Source organism: Procambarus clarkii, chromosome 61 (assembly GCF_040958095.1).
Source record: "Procambarus clarkii isolate CNS0578487 chromosome 61, FALCON_Pclarkii_2.0, whole genome shotgun sequence".
In the NCBI taxonomy this organism is placed as follows: Eukaryota; Metazoa; Arthropoda; class Malacostraca; order Decapoda; family Cambaridae; genus Procambarus; species Procambarus clarkii.
Genome location: NC_091210.1, coordinates 24423326 through 24449532, shown reverse-complemented (window position 1 = coordinate 24449532; position 26207 = coordinate 24423326).

Here is a 26207-nt window from a genome sequence, read left to right as displayed (position 1 = left end):
CTGCCAGGAGCAACGCAACTGTTATGTACAGGACACCTTAATCCACTTGACCATCATGACCGGACAAAAGGAAGTGATAGCTGAAGCTATTTAAACCACTTCCCCGCTGGCACTTAGATGGTAATCTTGGGAGTACCATTTTATCAAATCACCTCATTCTTTGGGGCACACGTGAGAAACACAAATGCAAACAAGCCTGAATGGTCCCCAATACTATATGCAATTGAAAATCACACCCCAGAAGTGACTCGAACCCATACTGCCAGGAGCAACGCAACTGTTATGTACAGGATATCGTAATCCACTTGACCATCACGACCGGATAAAAGGAAGTGATAGCCGAAGCTATTTGAACCACGTCCCTCCCGGCCCTCGGATGGTAATCTTGGGCATAGCATTTTATCAAATCACCTCATTCTTTGGGGCACACGTGAGAAATAAAAATAAGAACAAGCCTGAATGGTCGCTAGGACTATATGGTTCTGAAAACTCACACCCCAGAAGTGACTTGAACCCATACTGCCAGGAGCAGCACAACTGGTATGTACAGGAGGCCTTAATCCTCTTGACCATCACGACCGGACAAAAGGAAGTGTTAGTCGAAGCTATTTGAACCACTTACCCGTCGGTACTCGGATGGTAATCTTTAGCGTAGCATATTATCAAGTCACCTCATTCTTAGGGGCACACGTGAGGAACACATATGCGAACAAGCCAGAATGGTCCCCAGGACTATATGCAACTGAAAACTCACACCACAGAAGTGAGTCGAACCCATACTGCCAGGAGTAACTCAACTAGTATGTACAGGACGCCTTAATCCACTTGATCACCACTACCAGACAAAAGGAAGTGATAGCAGAAGCTATTTGAACCACTTCACAGCTGATACTCGGATGGTAATCTTGGGCATAGCATTTTATCAAATCACCTCATTGTTTGGAGCACACATGAGGAACTCAAATGCGAACAAGACTGAATGGTCCCCAGGACTATATGCAACTGAAGACTCACACCCCAGAAGTGATTCGAACCCATACTGCCAGGAGCCACACAAGTGGTATATACAGGACGCCTTAATCCACTTGACCATCACGACCAAACTAAAGGAAGTGATAGCCGAAGCTATTTGAACCACTTACCCACCGGCATTTGGATGGTAATCTTGGGTATAGCATTTCATCAAATCACCTCATTCTTTGGGGCACAAGTGAGGAACACAAATGCGAACAAGCGTGAATGGTCCCCAGGACTATATGCAACTGAAAACTCACACCCCAGAAGTGACTTGTACCCATACTGCCAGGAGCAACGCAACTGGTATGTACAGGTACGCCTTAATCCACTTGACAAAACGACCGGACAAAGGGAAGTGATAGACGAAGCCATTTGAACCACTTCCTCGCCGGCACTCGGATGGTAATATTGAACATAGCATTTTCTCAAATTGTCTCATTCTTTGGGGCACACGTGAGGAACACAAATGCGAACAAGCCTGAATGGTCGCTAGGACTATTTGGTTCTGAAAACTCAAACCCCAGAAGTGATTCGAACCTATACTGCCAGGAGCAACGCAACTGTTATGAACAGGACACCTTAATCCACTCGACCATAATGACTGTAGAAAAAGAAGTGATAGCTGAAGCTATTTGAACCACTTCCCCGCCGGCACTCGGATGGTAATCTTGGGCATAGCATTTTATCAAATCACCTCATTCTTTGGGGCACACATGAGGAACATAAATGCGAACAAGCCTGAATGGTCCCAGGACTATATGCAACTGAAAACTCACACCTCAGAAGTGACTTGAACCCATCCCAGCAAACACAAATCATCTAGAGAACGTTCATCTATCTCTTTCCATAGGTGTGGGAATGATTTGCATTGAGAATGGTGCAGGAGAGCCTCTGAGAAACTTTTAATCAAAAAATCCAAACACAAAGGTTTTATAATAAATTGTTTTTCTACAACTATTTTGTTCCTAATGTATTACAAATAGTTTTTACATGTTTAAATATATAATTTATGGTGTTTTTTGTAAATTCATTAATAAATTGTGAATGATATTTATTGGCTCAGTGAAACGTTCAAAATCCATTTAGTTATAATATGATCAGAAAAAAGTAGTTTTCCAAATTTTCTAAAAATCACTCTTTTTAACACAATTTGACTCCTAATGCATTCCACTAAACACTAATATCATGTTTAAATATATAATTTATGTATTATTCCCTAAGATAATTTATATAAATTATAAAAGTTGTTGGAAAGTGGTGTGAAAGAATCTGAAAACGTTTTGTTGTTTTATATTGGCGTGTTTTTATTAACTAGAGTGAGTAAGAGTGAGCGAGAGTGGGTAAGAGTAAGTAAGAGTGACTGAGAGTAAGAGTGAGTAAGAGTAAGAGTGACTGAAGGTGAGTGAGAGTGCCAGAGAGTGTGTAAGTGTGAGTAAGAGTGAATGAGAGTGAGTAAAACCAGCCGCCACCCGCCACCACCACAGCCGCCGCCGCCACCACCACCCACCACCACCACCTATCACCGCTGCCACCGCCACCAACCACCACAGCCGCCACCACCAGCCGCCACCACCACCCACCACCACCACCCATCACCGCCGCCCCCACCACCACCCACCACAGCCGCCACCACCACCCACCACCGCCGCCACCACCAGCCGCCACCACCAGCCGCCACCGCCCGCAACCAGCTGCCACCACCACCCGCCACCACCGCCCGCCATCAGCCGCCACCGCCCGTTGCCACAGTCGCCACCGCCAGCCACCACCACCCACCGCCACCACCCACCGCCGCCGCCGCCCGTCACCACCAGCCGCAACTGCCACCACCCACCACCACCAGCCGCCACCCGCCACCACCACAGCCGCCGCCGCGACCACCAGCCGCCACCACCACCCACCACCACCCATCACCGCTGCCCCCACCACCACCCACCACAGCCGCCACCACCAGCCGCCACCGCCCGCCACCGCCCGCCACCAGCCGCTATCACCGCCACCAGCCGCCATCACCACCACCAGCCGCCATCACCGTCACCACCAGCCATCATCAGCTGCCACCGCCACCAGCCGCCACCGCCCGCCATCAGCCGCCACCCCCCGTTGCCACAGTCGCCACCGCCAGCTACCACCACCAGCCGCCACCAGCTGCCACCGCCACCACCAGCCGCCATCAGCTGCCACCGCCACCAGCCGCTACCGCCACCACCAGCCGCCACCACCACCCACCTCCAGATGCCACCGCCACTTCCAGCCGCCAATACCGCCACCAGCTGCCACCGCCCGCCATAGCCCGCCACCACCAGCCGCCACCACCACCACCAGCTGCCACCGCCCGCCACCAGCCGCCACCAGCTGCCACCAACCGCCATCAGCCGTCACCGCTCGTTGCCACAGTCGTCACCGCAGGCCGCCACCAGCTGCCACCACCCACCACCGCCGATTGCCACCACCCACCACAGCCGCCACCACCCATCACAGCCGCCGCCGCCCGCCACCACCCACCACCACCCACCATTACCGCAAACCACCACCGCCACCGCCGCCACTGTCCGCCACCGCCAGACACAGCCGCCAGTGTCCGCCGCCACTGTCCACCCGCTGCTACTGTCCGCCACCACCACCACTGTCCGCCCGCTGCCACTGTCCACCCGCCGCCACTGTCCGCCACAGCCGCCACTGTCCGCCTGCCGCCACTATCCGCCACCGCCACCACTGTCCGCCCGCCGCCACTGTCCACCACCGCCGCCACAGCCGCCACTGTCCGCCCGCCGCTACTATCCGCCACCGCCGCCACTATCCGCCACCGCCGCCACTGTCCGCCACTCTCCGCCGTACAGCCTCCCCTCTCTCCGTTAGTAAATAATTATAATTGTTAGTAAATAATAAAAGAAATATAAATTATTAGATTTTTTTTACCCTTAAATTGGTTTTAATATTAAAATTGAAAATAATAATATTATATAAAATAAAATATAATAAAAATAATAATATAATATAAAATAATATAATTTAATTTCAAGAAATTTAACTTTAAACACAAAGATGTGAAAAGGGTTCAGATTATAGGCTCAAACCATTCATAAGAGATTCATATTGGTATATGAATGGAATATGAATGATTCATGTTAGGATTGTAAAGTTGCCACAACATCTCAAATTAGTGTTAGATACGTAGGTTTTGGTTATAAGTTTTGGAAACCTATTTAAGTCCACACACAAATTCGTATCTGATACGATAAAACAAACGTTTCCAATCCTTTCAAATACTTTCCAGATATGTTGTGGCAACCTTAAATTGTTTTCTGGGATACTGGCAGGAGCAACGCAACTGGTATGTACAGGACGCCTTAATCCACTTGACCAAACGACCAGACAAAGGGAAGTGATAGCCGAAGCTATTTGAACCACTTCCTCGCCGGCACTCGGATGGTAATATTGGGCATAGCATTTTATCAAATCACTTCATTCTTTGGGGCACAAGTGAGGAAAACAAATGCGAACAAGCCTGAATGGTCGCTAGGACTATTTGGTTCTGAAAACTCAAACCCCAGAAGTGACTCGATCCCATACTGCCAGGAGCAACGCAACTGGTATGTACAGGACGCCTTAATCCATATGATCATCATGACCGGACAAAAGGAAGTGATAGCCGAAGCTATTTGAACCACTTACCAGCCGACACTTGGATGGTAATCTTGGTCGTAGCATTTTATCAAATCACCTCATTTTTTGGGGCACACGTAAAGAACACATATGCGAACAAGCATGAATGGTCCCCAGGACTAAATGCGACTGAAAACTCACACCCCAGAAGTGACTTGAACCCATACTGCCAGGAGCAACGCAACTGGTATGTACAGGATGCCTTAATCCACTTGACCATCACGACCGGACAAAAGGAAGTGATAGCCGAAGCTATTTGAACCACTTCCCTCCCGGCCCTCGGATGGTAATCTTGGGCATAGCATTTTATCAAATCACCTCATTCTTTGGGGCACACATGAGGAACACAAATGCAAAAAAGCCTGAATGGTCACTAGGACTATATGGTTCTGAAAACTCACACCCCAGAAGTGACTCGAACCTATACTGCCAGGAGCAACACAACTGGTATGTACAGGACGCCTTAATCAACTTGACCATCACGACCGGAGAAAAGGAAGTGATAGCCGAAGCTATTTGAATCACTTACCCACCGGCACTCAGAGTGTAATCTTGGACATAGCATTTTATCAAATCCCCTCATTCTTTTGGGCACACGTGAGGAACACATATGCGAACAAGCCTGAATGGTCCCAGGACTATATGCAACTGAAAACTCACACCCCAAAAGTGACTCGAACCCATACTGCCAGGAGCAACACAACTGGTATATACAGGACGCCTTAATCAACTTGACCATCATGACCGGATAAAAGGAAGTGATAGCCGAAGCTATTTGAACCACTTCCCTGCCGGCACTCGGATGGTAATCTTGGGCATAGCATTTTATCAAATCACCTCATTCTTTGGGGCACACACGAGGAACATAAATGCGAACAAGCCTGAATGGTCCCAGGACTATATGCAACTGAAAACTCACACCCCAGAAGTGACTCGAACCCATACTGCCAGGAGCAACGCAACTGGTATGTACAGGACGCCTTAATCAACTTGACCATCATGACCGGATAAAAGGAAGTGATAGCCGAAGCTATTTGAACCACTTCCCTGCCGGCACTCGGATGGCAATCTTGGTCATAGCATTTTATCAAATCACTTCATTCTTTGGGGCACATGTGAGGAATACAAATGCGAACAAGCCTGAATAGTTGCTAGGACTATTTGGTTCTGAAAACTCAAACCCCAGAAGTGACTCGAACCCATACTGCCAGGAGCAACGCAACTGGTATGTACAGGACGCCTTAATCCTCTTGATCATCACGACTGGACAAAAGGAAGTGATAGCCGAAGCTATTTGAACCACTTACCCGCTGGCACTCGGATGGTAATCTTGGGCACAGCATTTTATCAAATCACCTCATTCTTTAAGGCACACAAAGGTGGCACAGAATCCTTTTCAGCATGTGAAGAAGTCTCTGACACTAATGCCCCCTTAATACTGGATGAGCTCAATCGGGCTAAGAAAAACTCCAAGGATACATCCCCTGGAGCCGACAAAATAACCTATAAATGATTAGAAACCTCGGCCCAGAGGGAGACGCTGCATACCTAAGGTTAATTAATTTAGCCTGGACTTCTCAAACTAGACCTTCTGCTTGGAATAGAGCAGACATAGTGCCGATCCCAAAACCCAAAGATCCAGCTAATCCCAGGCCCATCTCTCTCCAAAGCTGTGCAGCCAAGATGGCTGACAGAATGGCACTCAACAGACTGGAATGGAAAATGCCTAAACTGCACCATGATATGTATGCCTATAGAAGAGGGGTTGGCACAGTGGAATGTATTACAACTCATTTAGCCCACTTAAACTGTCTCATAAACAGAGAAGCAAGAGTAAAACTTCATGGCACAGTCTCTGAGTACAAAAGACATGAAAATGGTACACCGCAAGGAGGTATTCTCGGCCCTCTTCTCTTCAACTGCTTAATGGAAAGAATAATGAGGTTGAAACTTCCACATCACTGCAGGCTGCTAAACTACGCGGACGACTTTGTCATCATCATAAAAGGAAGGGACGCGTCGCGCCTTGCACCCAAATGCTTAGACTGAATCAGTAAAGAAGCAAAACAGATTGGGATCAAACTCAACCCCTCAAAGTCAAAGGCCATGCCCATAAAACTAGCGAAGCCCAACATCCAACGCACAGTACAGGGTCAACCAATAGAATGGGTCGACACCTATCAGTATCAAGGAATCATCCTGGACACACACATGAATTTTAATGCTGAGGTCACTTACTTGAGAGAGCGAACTGCGGCCCGGACGGCAATCCTCAGGTCGCTAACCTCCCTTTCTGGAGGAGCCAATCTGCAAGTCCTTCGCACATACTATGTACAGGCAGTCAGATCAGTGATCGATTATGCCGCACCTGCACTCACAAATCTATCACACCAACAGTGGAAAAAGCTTGAAGTTGCCCAAAACAATGCTATGAGAGCTGAACTGGGAGCCCCCATGTGGACCAGGCTTGAAACTCTTAGACTGGAGACGGGTTTGCCCTCTCTACAAGAAATAATATCACAAAGGACAGCTACAATTATCAGTAAGATAATTATTTCTTCTGATCCAATTCCAGTACGGCAGGCCTTGGTGGTTGGACTAGGCCAAAACAATGGAAACTCTTGGGTTGCAAGAGCAGGAAAATTCCTAAACAGACTACATTTAAAAAACATGATTCTTGATAGAGAGGGTGATCATCCACACCCAAATTACACTCCTTCCGCGCCGTGGGAAGAGCCTACTTTCAAAATAGTAATAGAAAGTCTCCCAATGAAAAAGGCTGCCTATGATCCGACAATCCTAAGGCGCATAATAGAAGAGCAAATGTATAGCATAGCAGTAGCAGGAGCCACCCACATCTTCACAGACGGATCGGTGGACACAGAATATGAGAGTGCTGGCGCTGCTCTTTGCACGACCAGCGTACAGGCATATTGGAGACTGGGAGGACTAGTATCATCAACCCAAACTGAGCTGTTTGCCATACAACAGGCATTCGCATATGTGATTGCACAAAACACTCAAAATGCAATCATACACACAGACTCAAAAGCTGCACTTCAAATACTAGGACAAAAACAGTGGAAAGATAATGTGGAAATAATTACCACCATTTTGTATCTTGGAGCAGTCGCTAAAGGCAAAGGACTCAACATAACTTTAAACTGGATCCAATCCCATATTGGAATCCCATTAAATGAAAAAGCTGATGAAATTGATAAATTGGCAACTCGTCATCCAGTGATACATAAAACAATTCAACCCAGCCTAGAGAACATAAAAAACATCATCACCAAAAAACTCTCACATCTCAACAAAGCCGACCTACACCAGAGAATAGCTGAAGGTTCGCCATCTGCAACATGGTATCTTCAGGCAACCCAATTAGAAAGGTTAAATATCCCAAAAGGAATCCACAGGGAAATAGCAGTTAGGTTATATAGACTACGTCTAGGTTACAGATGCAACTGGGAGATTGGTGAACCCCGACAGAGAGAGAGTGCATCTTCTGCCAAACTGTCACAGAAAAGCCATTACTTCACTATCTTCTGGAATGTGAAGCAACCAATGACCTTAGAAGAGCTTTAAGAGTTCCTGAATCATGCAGTGGCCACCCTGAAGCCATCAACACAGCCACTCTCCTGGTCAACAAAGGTGTCCAGCAGCTGGACACCCTCATAAAGACTGTGAAGCAGTATCCTCCCCCGCGATAACAGCTTGATGGTTAAATGCAACCTCAGAATACCGAGAGAAAAAAAAATTGTACCACTTACGGGCTATTCATGCCCGTGCCACCTCTTGGGTTGCTTAATCTTTTTCAATCAATCAATCTTTAAGGCACACGTGAGGAACACATATGCGAACAAGCCTGAATGGTCCCCAGGACTATATGCAACTGAAAACTCACACCCCATAAGTGACTCGAACCCATACTGCCAGGAGCAACGCAACTGGTATGTACAGGACGCCTTAATCCACTTGATCATCACGACCAGACAAAAGGAAGTGATAGCAGAACCTATTTCAACCACTTCCCCGCTGACACTCGGATGGTAATCTTCGGCATAGCATTTTATCAAATCATCTCATTCTTTGGGGCACACATGAGGAACACAAATGCGAAAGAGCCTGAATGGTCCCCAGGACTATATGCAACTGAAAACTCACACCCCAGAAGTGACTCGAACCCATACTGCCAGAAGCAACGCAACTGTTATGTACAGGACACCTTAATCCACTTGACCATCATGACCGGACAAAAGGAAGTGATAGATGAAGCTATGTGAAACACTTCCCTGCCGGCACTCGGATGGTAATCTTGGTCATAGCATTTTATCAAATCACCTCATTCTTTGGGGCACATGTTAGGAACATATATGCGAACAAGCCTGAATGGTCCCCAGGACTATATGCAACTGAAAACTCACACCCCAGAAGTGACTCGAACCCATACTGCCAGGAGTAACGTAACGGTTATGTACAGGACACCTTAATTCACTTGACCATCATGACCGGACAAAAGGAAGTGATAGCTGAAGCTATTTGAACCACTTCCCTGCTGGCATTCGGATGGTAATCTTGGGCATAGCATTTTATCAAATCACTTCATTCTTTTGGGCACACATGAGGAACACAAATGCGAACAAGCGTGAATGGTCCCAAGGACAATAAGCAACTGAAAACTTACACCCCAGAAGTGACTCGAACCCATACTGCCAGGAGCAACGCAACTGGTATGTACAGGACGCCTTAATCCACTTGACCATCATGACCGGATAAAAGGAAGTGATAGCCGAAGCTATTTGAACCACTTACCCACCAGCACTCGGATTGTAATCTTGGGCATAGCATTTTTTCAAATCGCCTCATTCTTTGAGGCACACGTGAGGAAGACATATGCGAACAAGCCTGAATGGTCCCCAGGTCTATATGCAACTGAAAACTCACACCCCAGAAGTGACTCGAACGCATACTGCCAGGAGCAACGCAACTGGTATGTACAGGACGCCTTAATCCACTTGACCATCACGACCGGACAAAGGGAAGTGATAGTTGTAGCTATTTGAACCACTTACCCGCCAGCACTCGGATGGTAATCTTGGTCATAGCATTTTGTCAAATCACCTCATTCTTTGGGGCACATGTGAGGAACATAAATGCGAACAAGCCTGAATGGTCCCCAAGACAATATGCAACTGAAAACACGCACCCCAGAAGTGACTCGAACCCATACTGCCAGGAGCAATGCAACTGGTATGTAAAGGACGCCTTAATCCACTTGCCCATCACGACCGGATAAAAGGAAGTGATAGCCAAAGCTATCTGAACCACTTCTTAGGAGCTACGGGAGTCGGTAGCGTGTGGGGAGGGGAAGCACATGAGAGCACAAGCTCTGTGAAAAACAATACATATCTCGGGATATTTCAGTTTTACAGGAACTAAACACAGTCAGATAACTCATAAAGTGCATCTCAACTTATTAAACAATATACCATAGTGATTGCCATCCGACTTTTGTGCTTTAAGGAAATAAGTGAATTTTGTGAAGTCCACCTCGTGGTGCCAGAACCCACCCCATAGACCCACGTCCCGTGTGCCCACCATGTGTGTGTGGGTGTGCTTACTAGCAAATTGGTTTCCATCAAGTGTAATAGGGGAATGTGGATCGAGAAATTAGTAATAGAGAAAGTGAATACTATTGCAAGTCGGAAATAAAGCAGAAAATCCCTTATTGTAATACAAGCGAATTAATATATCAGTAACTGAGTAAGTAACCAAGTAACTGACAACTGACGGCCTCAACCGCGGCCTAGGACAACAATGTGTCAACTGTACAGCCTCTGGGACCCTCACCCTCGACTGTGCGATAAGTACTGACCATACAGTAGAACAAATAAACATATATATTGTTACAAATATACGGTATACATATAATATTATAAATATATAGATATATACAACAAAACAAGGCAAAATGGGAGTAAATAAACAAATTTGTGGCCACTGTAACAACTCCTTAAAGACGAAGGTAACGGGAATTGAATGTTATATCTGTAAGACTAGATTCCATTCGGCTTGTACAGGAGTGAGTAACACTACGGCACTGAGAGCTGGCCACTTGCTCTGGGTGTGTAAAAATTACCTGCCAGCTTGGAATATCCTAAAAAACCTTCTAGATAACATGACACATGAACGGAAAACATCGTTCATTGAAAGCCTACCAGCCATCCAGAAGGAGTGGGAAAGGAACAACAACAATTCTAATATACCAGGGGCGGAGGCTATAGTCAGGGATGAAACTGAGGCTGAAACTCAGGAAGTTGTAAACTCTAACTCAGTAGGCCAGGATGTAGATGACAGTAAACTAGAAAGTGTACCAGACAGCACTGACTGTGGGAACCGACCTGTGAGATTTATATTTATTTAATTTATATGAATTTATATTTACGTTAATTTATATACTTCGATAGCAATTTGTATAATGATAAGTGGACTGTATTTCTGCAATAATCTCATAATCTCACAAATCGATCCTCTACACATTAGGGGGGGTTTATATTACACATATGCAGCCAATCAAATTACAGTAATAGCTACATACATTGATGAGGTTCCTTCTCTTATAGTACAGCAGGTTAGTCCACCAGGTATAACTAGAGTGTAGACACCAAATTATCCTCTTTGAGGTAGCTTCTATCACCCAGTAACTGGTGCACATAATCTTGCATCCTCGTCTTGACCTGTCAAAAGTGCGCTAGCTGTGAAGCCAGAATCCTATATATGACAAGCTATATCAGAGAAAACACTATACAGTACATGGAACATTAAAGACCTGGCTTAATTACCTTTAGTATGAGGCGATTTCGCGTTCTAACCGGCTAACCCTATATCCTGACATTAATGGCCATAAATGAATGATAAACGGGTTTCGGATAGACACTTAACTTGTATTTGTAGACAGCGTGTTGACAATGGTACACCTTTGGGTTCCATAACACTACGTCCAAGTAAATTTAACAGGAGCCGAATTTGCTCCCGTGTGAGCCTCTGGTCTCATATAACAACAATGGCTGCCCTCCTTCCTCCACTCTGACGCCTGGCTTACATTGTCCAGATTTCAGAACGTGATAGAAGGGTCACATTTACTCTACTTTAATATTGATAATTAAGTTAATTTATATAAGATGTTTTTATGATGGTAAAGTCCAAAGACTAATGTATTTAAGAACAATTCCCAGCAGAATAGCTGGTGAATTATAATAGTATGTGGTGATGATATCCCGTTTTCTATAGACGGTAATTCCACTACAAGTTACGTTTTCTATGGGTAACTTGTTGGTAATACAGTTATTATCTGTATGATTATTAAATGGTGTCGGATTTTCCGACACTGACAGCTCGATAGGTACAGACACTACAACGGTTCCAGATAGAGCAATTCAGAACAGAAGGACAAACTTATGCAAATTTTATGCAAAGGGCATATACAGACATTGATATGCTGGTAATAAGAAAGGATTAGAATGCAGTTACCAACATCCCAAAAAATGTTTAAATATGCTTAGGAAAGGTGAGTGTCGATTTGGATCAATATGTAGGTTTTTCCATCCTGACATGTGCCAAACCTCACTGGAGGACAGAAAATGCTATGACCTCAGCTGCCCACACTTTCACGTGAAAGACACGGAACGCTACATAAAGAGTGGCAAGCAGGATAATGAATTTGGAGGAAACTCTATAAATTTTTTATACCAGACCGACAGAGAATTCAAAAGGAGCAGCATGGAGAGTGTATGGAACTGGAAATTCATGAAAACTTGGCTTATTAGGCAAATTTGGCCTTGCATAGTAGGCTGAGAAGTGCGTTCTGGCTACTAGGTACGACATATATATATATATATGTACGACATATATATATGTCGTACCTAGTAGCCAGAACGCACTTCTCAGCCTACTATGCAAGGCCAGATTTGCCTAATAAGCCAAGTTTTCCTGAATTAATATATTTTCTCTAATTTTTTTCTTATGAAATGATAAAGCTACCCATTTCATAATGTATGAGGGAAATTTTTTTTTATTGGAGTTAAAAATAACGTAGATATATGACCGAACTTAACCAAGCCTACCTAACCTAATCTAACCTATCTTTATAGGTTAGGTTAGGTTAGGTAGCCGAAAAAGTTAGGTTAGGTTAGGTTAGGTAGGTTAGGTAGTCGTAAAACAATTAATTCATGAAAACTTGGCCTATTAGGCAAATCGGGCCTTGCAAAGTAGGCCGAGAAGTGCGGTCTGGCTACTAGGTACGACATATATATAAATATATATATATATATATATATATATATATATATATATATATATATATATATATATATATATATATATATATATATATATATATATATATATATATATATATATATATATATATATATATATATATGTCGTACCTAGTAGCCAGAACGCACTTGTCAGCCTACTATGCTAGGCCTGATTTGCATAATAAGCCAAGTTTTCCTGAATTACTATATTTTCTCTAATTTTTTTCTTATGAAATGATAAAGCAACCCATTTCAGTATGTATGAGGTCAATTTTTTTTTATTGGAGTAAAAATTAACGTAGATATATGACCGAACCCAACCAACCCTACCTAACCTAACCTAACCTATCTTTATAGGTTAGGTTAGGTTAGGTAGCCGAAAAAGTTATGTTAGGTTAGGTTAGGTAGGTTAGGTAGTCGAAAAACAATTAATTCATGAAAACTTGGTTTATTAGGCAAATCGGGCCTTGCATAGTAGGCTGAGAAGTGCGTTCTGGCTACTAGGTACGACATATATATATATATATATATATATATATATATATATATATATATATATATATATATATATATATATATATATATATATATATATATATATATATATATATATATATATGTCGTACCTAGTAGCTAACTATATATATATATATATATATATATATATATATATATATATATATATATATATATATATATATATATATATATATATATATATATATATATATATATATATATATATATATATATATATATATATATATATATATATATAGTTAGTGGGAGGGGAGAGGCCTAGGGGACGGACGTGTGGCGGAGGACCTGCTGCCTTCTCAGCCATTACCCTGAGACATCTTGGCTGCACCGTACCAAGACTCAACCATATTCACCGTGAATACACCAAGCAGACGTGGGAGTGGCCGGAAGTGCCTACGGTGTACCATCTATGTGAAAACTTATCAAAACAGGTGGGTTGGCAGTGTGGAGTGATGGAGGCTGGAGTGAGGGGCCAGGATGGACCCTGCAGGCCTCCCATAGTGAGGGGAGGTGGGGGGTGAGTGAAGGGTGTTGTGTGGTCAGGAGAGAGAGGTGGGGGTTACGCGTGTGCCAAATAGTGTTTTGTGTTTTTCTTTTTTGAAAGTTTTGTTGAACAAGTTACGTTGTCATCGATAATTGGCGCAACATATCTATCATATTGTTAGTACATCACACGTGCAGTGAGTCAGATTACAAGTGTGTGATTCATTCATTATTGTGCAGTGATATACGGGGGAATTATACCAGTGTTAGTGTCGCCCTGACCCCCGCCCCCACCCAGCGCCCAGGCCGGGAAGTGCCTGCTCTCCCCCTCCTACCCACCCCACAACGTCGCCTCCCCACCCACGAGGCCACCTTGCCACCCGCCCATAGAAGCCGGGAGGCTCCCATGTGTGTCTACGCAACCCACCCACCCAATGTATACCCATATATTGTGTAGTAAGTGTATACCCACACTTTGTATAGAGGTGGTATATGTATTACCACTCATCTGAGTAGTAAGTGCCACGGCCAGCTGATCATCCCCCCAGCCTCCAACCGCCGCCCACCCTCCAGTCTCCACCCGCCGTCCACCCTCCCGCCCAGCGCCCGCCCAGCGCCCGCCCATGTCGCAGCTCTCAACAGATAGCCAGGCTTCTCCAAGCCAAGATGAGCCATCAAGCAGGGGTAGACACGGTAGATGTCAGACGTGTGACAGGGTATGCTATATCCGGTTGAGGGACGATAATGTGCGCTTTCATTCCAACAACGGAGCCAGGTGTTTGGGTTCTGGGCGCCCTCCCAGGGAGAACACCAATCAACAGCCCACACCGCCCGTAAGGCAAAACACCTCCCAGACCTTCATTCCCACAGAAAATTTATTAGAAGCTATCAAAGCAACATCGGCCAGAACCTTGCAACACATCCCTAAAGCAGCCCGCCCCCATGCAGCAGCCAAATTATCTGCCCTCCTGAGAAAGGTCAACGACTCTCCTGGAACGACCCAAGCGTGCCACAACCTCCTACTGTTTGGCAACATATGTCTAGCCACCCCTGCAAGGAGAGACAAAACCTTAGCTGCCTCAGTCATCAAAGCTATAAATGATTTTCCCAGAGAGGACAACCAGGTGCGCCTTCCCACTCGCGCGAGAAACACCCACGGCAGGAAGAGCAACAGTGGCATATCCGAGACATCAAAAATCAGAACATCAGTCACCAAGAAAATAGAAGAAGGAAACACTATTGGCGCAATACGAGTCATCACCAGTGAGGACTCAATTGCCGACAGAGATGCCGCAACAGCTCAAGCCCTAAGGGAGAAACACCCACCCAGGGCTCCGCGTGAGGACGACATTGTACAAGTGGGGGCTACCGGACCAGAACCTCTCTGGATGGTTGAATCTGTGGTCCATAAAGCAGTTATGTCCTTCCCTACAGGATCAGCAGGTGGGTTCACAGGACTAAAACCCAACCACCTCAAGCAAATGCTCAACCCTGCACTGGGTGACATTGCAAAGAACCTCTTGGTGGAACTAACCAGATTCACCAACACATGTCTAGCTGGCAACATACCAGCGTCCATAAGACCTATCTTTTTTGAAGCATCTCTCTGTGCTCTAAAAAAAAGGATGGAGGGATCAGGCCAATAGCTGTGGGCAATTCTCTCCGGCATCTCGTCGCAAAGGCAGCTGCAAGAACAGTTAGTGATGCAGCGGCCAACATGCTGAAGCCAAAACAGCTCGGGTTTGGCATTCCACAAGGGTGTGAGGCGGCAGCCGATGCAGCTCGATCCTTCATCGCCAACATCACAGACGAAAAGGCCCTTATCAAGCTAGATTTCAAAATTGCCTTCAATTTGGTGCGGAGGGATACTGTACTCCGTGCGGTTCATAGTCATTTCCCTTCCCTCTACCATTTTGTACAGTCATGCTACAGTATGGATCTTAAGCTACTTTTTGGCGAACATGAAATTGACTCGCGAGAAGGCGTCCAACAGGGTGACCCCCTTGCTCCTCTCCTTTTCTGCTTAGTCATCAAACAAGTCACAGAGGTCCTGTCCAGCGAGCTTAACATTTGGTTCTTGGATGATGGTACCCTAGCTGGTTCCCAATACTCCCTCCTGGAGGACATCAGAAGCAAGGAGCAAGGTGCAGTTTTAGGCCTCACCCTGAACCCTTCTAAATGTGAAATAATATGTTCCAACCAGGGCATCGTAGAGAGAATAGAGGGTCATCTGCCAAATATCCATAAAACTAAACCTGAAGACAGCACACTCCTAGAAGCTCCCCTGGGGTTGAAAGCCATCGATGAGGTCCTTGATAAGAAAATCGCCGACCTTAAGAGGATGGATGGGAGGATTGAGGATATTGATGCTCATGATGCACTCTACCTCATCACCAGATGTCTGTCCCTCCCCAGGTTAACCTACTTTCTGAGGTGTTCACCATCTTACAGTAGCCAAAAACTAAGTGAGTATGACCGGTTACTGAAATCAATGCTAGAAAAAGCCCTTAACCTCTCTCTCGATGACCTACAGTGGAAACAAGCCTCTCTTCCCGTAAGACGTGGGGGCCTCGGAGTTCGAACAGCAACGCAAATCGCTGTTCCAGCCTTCCTGTCCTTATCAGCATCCGACGACCTTGTGAAGGAAATTCTACCTGCCCACTTACATCAGCTGGCAGGTGTACATGAACCCAATTTTACACGCTGTGCCACAGAGTGGGCCTCTCGTGCAGGCCAATCACCTCAACCACCATCCCCAAAAGCCCACAAGCAATCCAGCTGGGATGGCCCCATTGTAGACCAAGTTGCTGCAGAGTGCCTGGGTGCTGCAACAACACAACACGACATTGCTCGCCTCACAGCAGTAGCAGCACCACATGCAGGGGATTTCCTGTTAGCAACCCCAATGTCGGCAACTGGTACGCATCTCACACCACACGCCCTCCTAATTGCTGTGGCCCTCCGCCTTGCTGCCCCAATCCACACCAGATATAGGTGTATTTGCGGCGAGGTGGTGGCTGACAGGTACGGCCACCATGGCCTACTCTGCCAAAGCACAGGGGGATGGCACTCGAGGCACAGTGAAGTTAACGACATCATCAAGAGGAGCCTCACCACAGCTGGAAGCCCAGCTGAAAGAGAGCCCCGTTACCTAACGCCCCGTAACTCTGATGCTCTTATTGGTCGCCCGGATGGTATCACAGTGAACCCCTGGAAGAATGCCAAGCAGTTGGTATGGGACTACACGTGCGTATCAACCATGGCTAACACCCACATTAACCTCAGTGTTGCACAACCAGGTGGCACTGCCACCCACAGGGAAGCAGCCAAATCCCGTAAGTATAGAGAACTGGATCACCACTACAATTTTGTCCCCATTGCTTCTGAGACACTCGGCGCCTGGGGTAATAGTGCTACCAGTTTTTTGAAGGAACTGGGTTCTAGGCTCATTGAAACGACAAGGGACCCAAGAGCTGCAAGCTTTCTTTTCCAGCGCCTCAGTGTGGCGATACAGAGGGGAAATGCGCACTGCATCCAGGGTTCCTGCCCGCCATCTGAGGAGCTGGAGGAACTCGACAACCTATGATAACCATCTTTGTAACCCATATGTAACTCCTTTTTTGTAACAAAGTTCAAATAAAGTAAATATATATGTGTACATTCAAAAGAATGGGGGTGGTAGGAGAAGATAATATGAGAAACAAATAATATAATTTAATGAATAATAGAACTGAATAATAAGTTCAGTGAGAAACCACAAGGTCTCCTCTGAATACTTTTTATTTTCTTCTCCGAGGCTATGGGTCCCCCACATTGGCACCAGAGGTGGTACCTCTATATATATATATATATATATATATATATATATATATATATATATATATATATATATATATATATATATATATATATATATATATATATATATATATATATATATATATATATATATATATATATATATATATATATATATATATATATGTCGTACCTAGTAGCCAGAACGCACTTCTCAGCCTACTATGCATGGCCTGATTTGCCTAATAAGCCAAGTTTTCATGAATTAATGTTTTTTCGACTACCTAACCTACCTAACCTAACCTAACCTAACTTTTTCTGCTACCTAACCGAACCTAACCTATAAAGATAGGTTAGGTTAGGTTAGGTAGGGTTGGTTAGGTTTTATCATATATCTACGTTAATGTTAACTCCAATAAAAAAAAATTGACCTCATACATAATGAAATGGGTAGCTTTATCATTTCATAAGAAAAAAATTGGAGAAAATATATTAATTCAAGAAAACTTGGCTTATTAGGCAAATCAGGCCTTGCATAGTAGGCTGAAAAGTGCATTCTGGCTACTAGGTACGACATATATATATATATATATATATATATATATATATATATATATATATATATATATATATATATATATATATATATATATATATATATATATATATATATATAAATATTATTAAATATGACCGAAAAAGTAAGATTAATAATTCTAACACGAATTTTCTCAATCTTTCGTACATTACGCTTCACTGTTGGAGGTAAATCAAAAATCACTTCTCCAAAATTCATTTTTATTTCTAGTCTGACGCGACACGGGCGCGTTTCGTAAAACTTATTACATTTTCAAAGACTTCACAAATACACAACTGATTAGAACTTACGTATCTCTGAGTTTATATCTACATTTGAGTGAGGTGGGAAGGGTGATGTGGCATTAGAACAAGATGGGATATTAATAGGGTATTAAAAGTATCAACACAAGACAGAACAGAAACAATGGGTATTAAATAGAAGTGTTTGTAGAAAGCCTATTGGTCCATATTTCTTGATGCTTCTATATTGGAGTGGAGTCTTGAGGTGGGTAGAATATAGTTGTGCAATAATTGGCTGTTGATTGCTGGTGTTGACTTCTTGATGTGTAGTGCCTCGCAAACGTCAAGCCGCCTGCTATCGCTGTATCTATCGATGATTTCTGTGTTGTTTACTAGGATTTCTCTGGCGATGGTTTGGTTATGGGAAGAGATTATATGTTCCTTAATGGAGCCCTGTTGCTTATGCATCGTTAAACGCCTAGAAAGAGATGTTGTTGTCTTGCCTATATACTGGGTTTTTTGGAGCTTACAGTCCCCAAGTGGGCATTTGAAGGCATAGACGACGTTAGTCTCTTTTAAAGCGTTCTGTTTTGTGTCTGGAGAGTTTCTCATGAGTAGGCTGGCCGTTTTTCTGGTTTTATAGTAAATCGTCAGTTGTATCCTCTGATTTTTGTCTGTAGGGATAACGTTTCTATTAACAATATCTTTCAGGACCCTTTCCTCCGTTTTATGAGCTGTGGAAAAGAAGTTCCTGTAAAATAGTCTAATAGGGGATATAGGTGTTGTGTTAGTTGTCTCTTCAGAGGTTGCATGGCTTTTCACTTTCCTTCTTATGATGTCTTCGATGAAACCATTGGAGAAGCCGTTATTGACTAGGACCTGCCTTACCCTACAGAGTTCTTCGTCGACTTGCTTCCATTCTGAGCTGTGGCTGAGAGCACGGTCGACGTATGCGTTAACAACACTCCTCTTGTACCTGTCAGGGCAGTCGCTGTTGGCATTTAGGCACATTCCTATGTTTGTTTCCTTAGTGTAGACTGCAGTGTGGAAACCTCCGCCCTTTTCCATGACTGTTACATCTAGAAAAGGCAGCTTCCCATCCTTTTCCGTCTCGTAAGTGAAACGCAGCACGGAACTCTGCTCAAATGCCTCCTTCAGCTCCTGCAGATGTCTGACATCAGGTACCTGTGTAAAAATGTCGTCAACATACCTGCAGTATATGGCCGGTTTCAAGTTCATGTCGACTAAGACTTTTTGCTCGATGGTACCCATGTAGAAGTTTGCAAACAGGACACCTAGGGGAGAACCCATGGCGACCCCATCTACTTGCTTATACATGTGCCCATCCGGGCTCAAGAAGGGTGCCTCTTTAGTACAAGCTTGGAGTAGTTTCCTCAGAATACTTTCTGGCATGTCAAGAGGAGTACAGGCTGGATCACGATACACTCTGTCGGCTATCATTCCAATTGTCTCGTCCACAGGTACGTTGGTAAACAGCGATTCTACGTCCAACGAGGCTCTTATCCCTGTGGCCCGTGTGCCCCGCAGTAAGTCCACAAATTCCTTTGGAGACTTCAGGCTGAAGGCGCAAGGAACATAAGGAGTCAGCAGGCCGTTGAGTCGCTTCGCCAGTCTGTACGTGGGTGTGGGTATCTGGCTAATGATTGGCCGAAGTGGGTTTCCAGGCTTGTGCGTCTTGACATTTCCATACGCATATCCAGGTTTATATTCCCCAATGATCTTTGGCAGGTGGAGTCCGGATTTCTTGGCGTTCACAGTTTCGATCAGTTTGTTGACCTTTGCTTTTAATTCGGCTGTAGTCGACATGAACTTGAAACCGGCCATATACTGCAGGTATGTTGACGACATTTTTACACAGGTACCTGATGTCAGACATCTGCAGGAGCTGAAGGAGGCATTTGAGCAGAGTTCCGTGCTGCGTTTCACTTACGAGACGGAAAAGGATGGGAAGCTGCCTTTTCTAGATGTAACAGTCATGGAAAAGGGCGGAGGTTTCCACACTGCAGTCTACACTAAGGAAACAAACATAGGAATGTGCCTAAATGCCAACAGCGACTGCCCTGACAGGTACAAGAGGAGTGTTGTTAACGCATACGTCGACCGTGCTCTCAGCCACAGCTCAGAATGGAAGCAAGTCGACGAAAAACTCTGTAGGGTAAGGCAGGTCCTAGTCAATAACGGCTTCTCCAATGGTTTCATCGAAGACATCATAAGAAGGAAAGTGAAAAGCCATGCAACCTCTGAAGAGACAACTAACACAACACCTATACCCCCTATTAGACTATTTTACAGGAACTTCTTTTCCACAGCTCATAAAACGGAGGAAAGGGCCCTGAAAGATATTGTTAATAGAAACGTTATCCCTACAGACAAAAATCAGAGGATACAACTGACGATTTACTATAAAACCAGAAAAACGGCCAGCCTACTCATGAGAAACTCTCCAGACACAAAACAGAACGCTTTAAAAGAGACTAACGTCGTCTATGCCTTCAAATGCCCACTTGGGGACTGTAAGCTCCAAAAAACCCAGTATATAGGCAAGACAACAACATCTCTTTCTAGGCGTTTAACGATGCATAAGCAACAGGGCTCCATTAAGGAACATATAATCTCTTCCCATAACCAAACCATCGCCAGAGAAATCCTAGTAAACAACACAGAAATCATCGATAGATACAGCGATAGCAGGCGGCTTGACGTTTGCGAGGCACTACACATCAAGAAGTCAACACCAGCAATCAACAGCCAATTATTGCACAACTATATTCTACCCACCTCAAGACTCCACTCCAATATAGAAGCATCAAGAAATATGGACCAATAGGCTTTCTACAAACACTTCTATTTAATACCCATTGTTTCTGTTCTGTCTTGTGTTGATACTTTTAATACCCTATTAATATCCCATCTTGTTCTAATGCCACATCACCCTTCCCACCTCACTCAAATGTAGATATAAACTCAGAGATACGTAAGTTCTAATCAGTTGTGTATTTGTGAAGTCTTTGAAAATGTAATAAGTTTTACGAAACGCGCCCGTGTCGCGTCAGACTAGAAATAAAAATGAATTTTGGAAAAGTGATTTTTGATTTACCTCCAACAGTGAAGCGTAATGTACGAAAGATTGAGAAAATTCGTGTTAGAATTATTAATCTTACTTTTTCGGTCATATTTAATAATATATGTCTACAGGAAAGACTGCTACCAAAATATACTAATATATAAATATATATATATATATATAAATATATATATATATATATATATATATATATATATATATATGTATATATATATAAATATATATATATATATATATATATATATATATATAAATATATATATATATATATATATATATATATATATATATATATATATATATATATATATATATATATATATATATATATATATATATATATATATATATATATATGTCGTACCTAATAGCCAGAACGCACTTCTCAGCCTACTATTCAAGGCCCGATTTGCCTAATAAGCCAAGTTTTCATGAATTAATGTTTTTTCGTCTACCTAACCTACCTAACCTAACCTAACCTAGCTTTTTTTGGCTACCTAACCTAACCTTACCTATAAATATAGGTTAGGTTAGGTTAGGTAGGGTTGGTTAGGTTCGGTCATATATCTACGTTAATTTTAACTCCAATAAATAAAAATTTACCTCATACATAGAGAAAAGGGTTGCTTTATCATTTCATAAGAAAAAAATTATAGTAAATATATTAATTCAGGAAAACTTGGCTTATTAGGCAAATCGGGCCTTGAATAGTAGGCTGAGAAGTGAGTTCTGGCCAATAGGTACGACATATATGTATATATATATATATATATATATATATATATATATATATATATATATATATATATATATATATATATATATATATATATATATATATATATATATATATATATATATATATATATATGTCGTACCTAGTAGCCATAACGCACTTCTCAGCCTACTATGCAAGGCCCGATTTGCCTAATAAGCCAAGTTTTCATGAATTAATTGTTTTTCGACTACCTAACCTACCTAACCTAACCTAACCTAACTTTTTCGGCTACCTAACCTAACCTAACCTATAAAGATCGGTTAGGTTAGGTTAGGTAGGGTTGGTTAGGTTCCGTCATATATCTACGTTAATTTTAACTCCAATAAAAAAAAATGACCTCATACATAATGAAATGGGTAGCTTTATCATTTCATAAGAAAAAAATTAGAGAAAATATATTAATTCAGGAAAACTTGGCTTATTAGGCAAATCTGGCCTTGCATAGTAGGCTGAGAAGTGCGTTCTGGCTACTAGGTACGACATATATATATATATATATATATATATATATATATATATATATATATATATATATATATATATATATATATATATATATATATGTCGTAGGCTGAGAAGTGCGTTCTGGCTACTTGGGACGACATATATATATATATATATATATATATATATATATATATATATGTCGTACCTAGTAGCCAGAACTCACTTCTCAGCCTACTATTCAAGGCCCGATTTGCCTAATAAGCCAAGTTTTCCTGAATTAATATATTTACTATAATTTTTTTCTTATGAAATGATAAAGCTACCCTTTTCACTATGTATGAGGTCAATTTTTTTTATTGGAGTTAAAATTAACGTAGATATATGACCGAACCTAACCAACCCTACCTAACCTAACCTAACCTATATATATAGGTAAGGTTAGATTAGGTAGCCAAAAAAAGCTAGGGTAGGTTAGGTTAGGTAGGTTAGGTAGACGAAAAAACATTAATTCATGAAAACTTGGCTTATTAGGCAAATCGGGCCTTGCACAGTAGGCTGAGAAGTGAGTTCTGGCTACTAGGTACGACATATATATATATATATATATATATATATGTCGTACCTAGTAGCCAGAACGCACTTCTCAGCCTACTATGCAAGGCCAGATTTGCCTAATAAGCCAAGTTTTCCTGAATTAATATATTTTCTCTAATTTTTTTCTGTTAGCCAAGTTTTCCTGAATTAATATATTTTCTCTAATTTTTTTCTTATGAAATGATAAAGCTACCCATTTCATTATGTATGAGGCCAATTATTTTTTATTGGAGTTAAAATTAACGTAGACATATGACTGAACCTAACCAACCCTACCTAACCTAACCTAACCTATCTTTATAGGTTAGGTTAGGTTAGGTAGCCAAAAAAGTTAGTTTAGGTTAGGTTAGGTAGGTTAGGTAATCGAAAAACAATTAATTCATGAAAACTTGGCTTATTAGGCAAATCGGGCCTTGCATAGTAGGCTGAAAAGTGCGTTCTGGCTACAAGGTACGACATATATATATATATATATATATATATATATATATGTCGTACCTAGTAGCCAGAACTCACTTTTCAGCCTACTATTCAAGGCCCGATTTGCCTAATAAGCCTAGTTTTCCTGAATTAATGTATTTACTATAATTTTTTTCTTATGAAATGATAAAGCAACCCTTTTCTCTATGTATGAGGTCAATTTTTTTTTATTGGAGTTAAAATTAACGTAGATATATGACCGAACCTAACCAACCCTACCTAACCTAACCTAACCTATATTTATAGGTAAGGTTAGGTTAGGTAGCCAAAAAAAGCTAGGTTAGGTTAGGTTAGGTAGGTTAGGTAGACGAAAAAACATTAATTCATGAAAACTTGGCTTATTAGGCAAATCGGGCCTTGAATAGTAGGCTGAGAAGTGCGTTCTGGCTATTAGGTACGACATATATATATATATATATATATATATATATATATATATATATATATATATATATATATATATACATATATATATATATATATATATATATATATATATATATATATATATATATATATATATATATATATATATATATAATTTCACATGGGGGATACATAGGGGATAAATGGGGGTGAAAGATTAGAACATAAGAATAGAGGTAACTGCGGAAGGCCTATTGGCCCATACGAGGCAGTTTCTATCTACATACAAAGATTAATCAAGTGTAATTGGCCTGTTTTGTTGAACAGTGTCTTCTGTGTTGGCATCGTTATGTTCTGGTCTTTTCCTTACTCTCATGGTGGGTAGAGTAAATAGTTCCGTGATTTGGGTGTTCATGGTAGGTTGTTCTATTCTTATGTGAATTGCTTCAAGAATTTGTAATCTTCTTGCATCTTGGATTTTGTCTATTATACAGGTATTTTTGTTCAACATTTCTCTTGTTAGGGTGATGTCATGGGCTTGTCTCATGTGATTCCTGGGGGCACCGGATTGAAGATGGCATGACAAACGCCTCGTCCGAACTCAACAAAAGGTTCCAGGAAGTCTTTACAATAGAACAGGGAGACGTCACGTCGCTAGGAGAGGTGGCAGCAAACCAGATGACCTTGGATAGGTTCGAAATTTCAAGAGACGAGGTCAAGAAGCACCTATTGGAGCTGGATGTGAGAAAAGCTGTTGGGCCGGACGGAATCTCACCATAAGTATTGAAAGAGTGTGCATGTGCACTTTGCTTGCCACTCTCCTTAGTGTATAGTAGGTCACTGTAAACGGGAGACCTACCAGAAATATGGAAGACTGCTAATGTAGTACCAATATACAAAAAGGGTCAAAGACAAGAGGCACTGAACTACAGGCCAGTGTCCTTAACTTGTATACCATGCAAGGTGATGGAGAAGATTGTGAGAAAAAACCTAGTAACACATCTGGAGAGTTGAGACTTCGTGACATCCCATCAACATGGGTTCAGGGAGGGTAAATCTTGCCTTACAGGCTTGATAGAATTCTACGATCAGGTGACAAAGATTAAGCAAGAAAGAGAAGGATGGGCGGACTGCATTTCTTTTTTAATGTCGGAAAGCCTTTGACACAGTACCCCATAAAAGGTTGATGCATAAGCTGGAGAAACAGGCAGGAGTAACTGGTATGGTGCTCCAGTGGATAAGGGAGTACCTAAGCAATAGGAAGCAGAGAGTTACAATGAGGGGTGAGACCTCAGAATGGCGTGAAGTCACCAGTGGAGTCCCACAGGGCTCTGTACTTGGACCTATCCTTTTTCTGATAAACGTAAATGATCTTCCAGAGGGTATAGACTCATTCCTCTCAATGTTTGCTGACGACGCCAAAATTATGAGAAGGATTAAGACAGAGGACAGCTTGAGGCTTCAAGAAGACCTGGACAAGCTGCAGGAATGTCGAACAAATGGCTGTTAGAGTTTAACCTAAGCAAATGTAATGTAATGAAGATAGGGGTAGGAAGCAGGAGACCAGATACAAGGTATCATTTGGGTGATGAAATACTTCAAGAGTCAGAGAGAGAGAAAGACCTGGGGGTTGATATCACGCCAGACCTGTCCCCTGAAGCTCATATCAAGAGGATAACATCAGCAGCATATGCCAGATTGGCTAACATAAGAACAGCCTTTAGAAACTTGTGTAAGGAATCTTTCAGAACATTATATACCACATATGTCAGACCAATCCTGGAGTATGCGG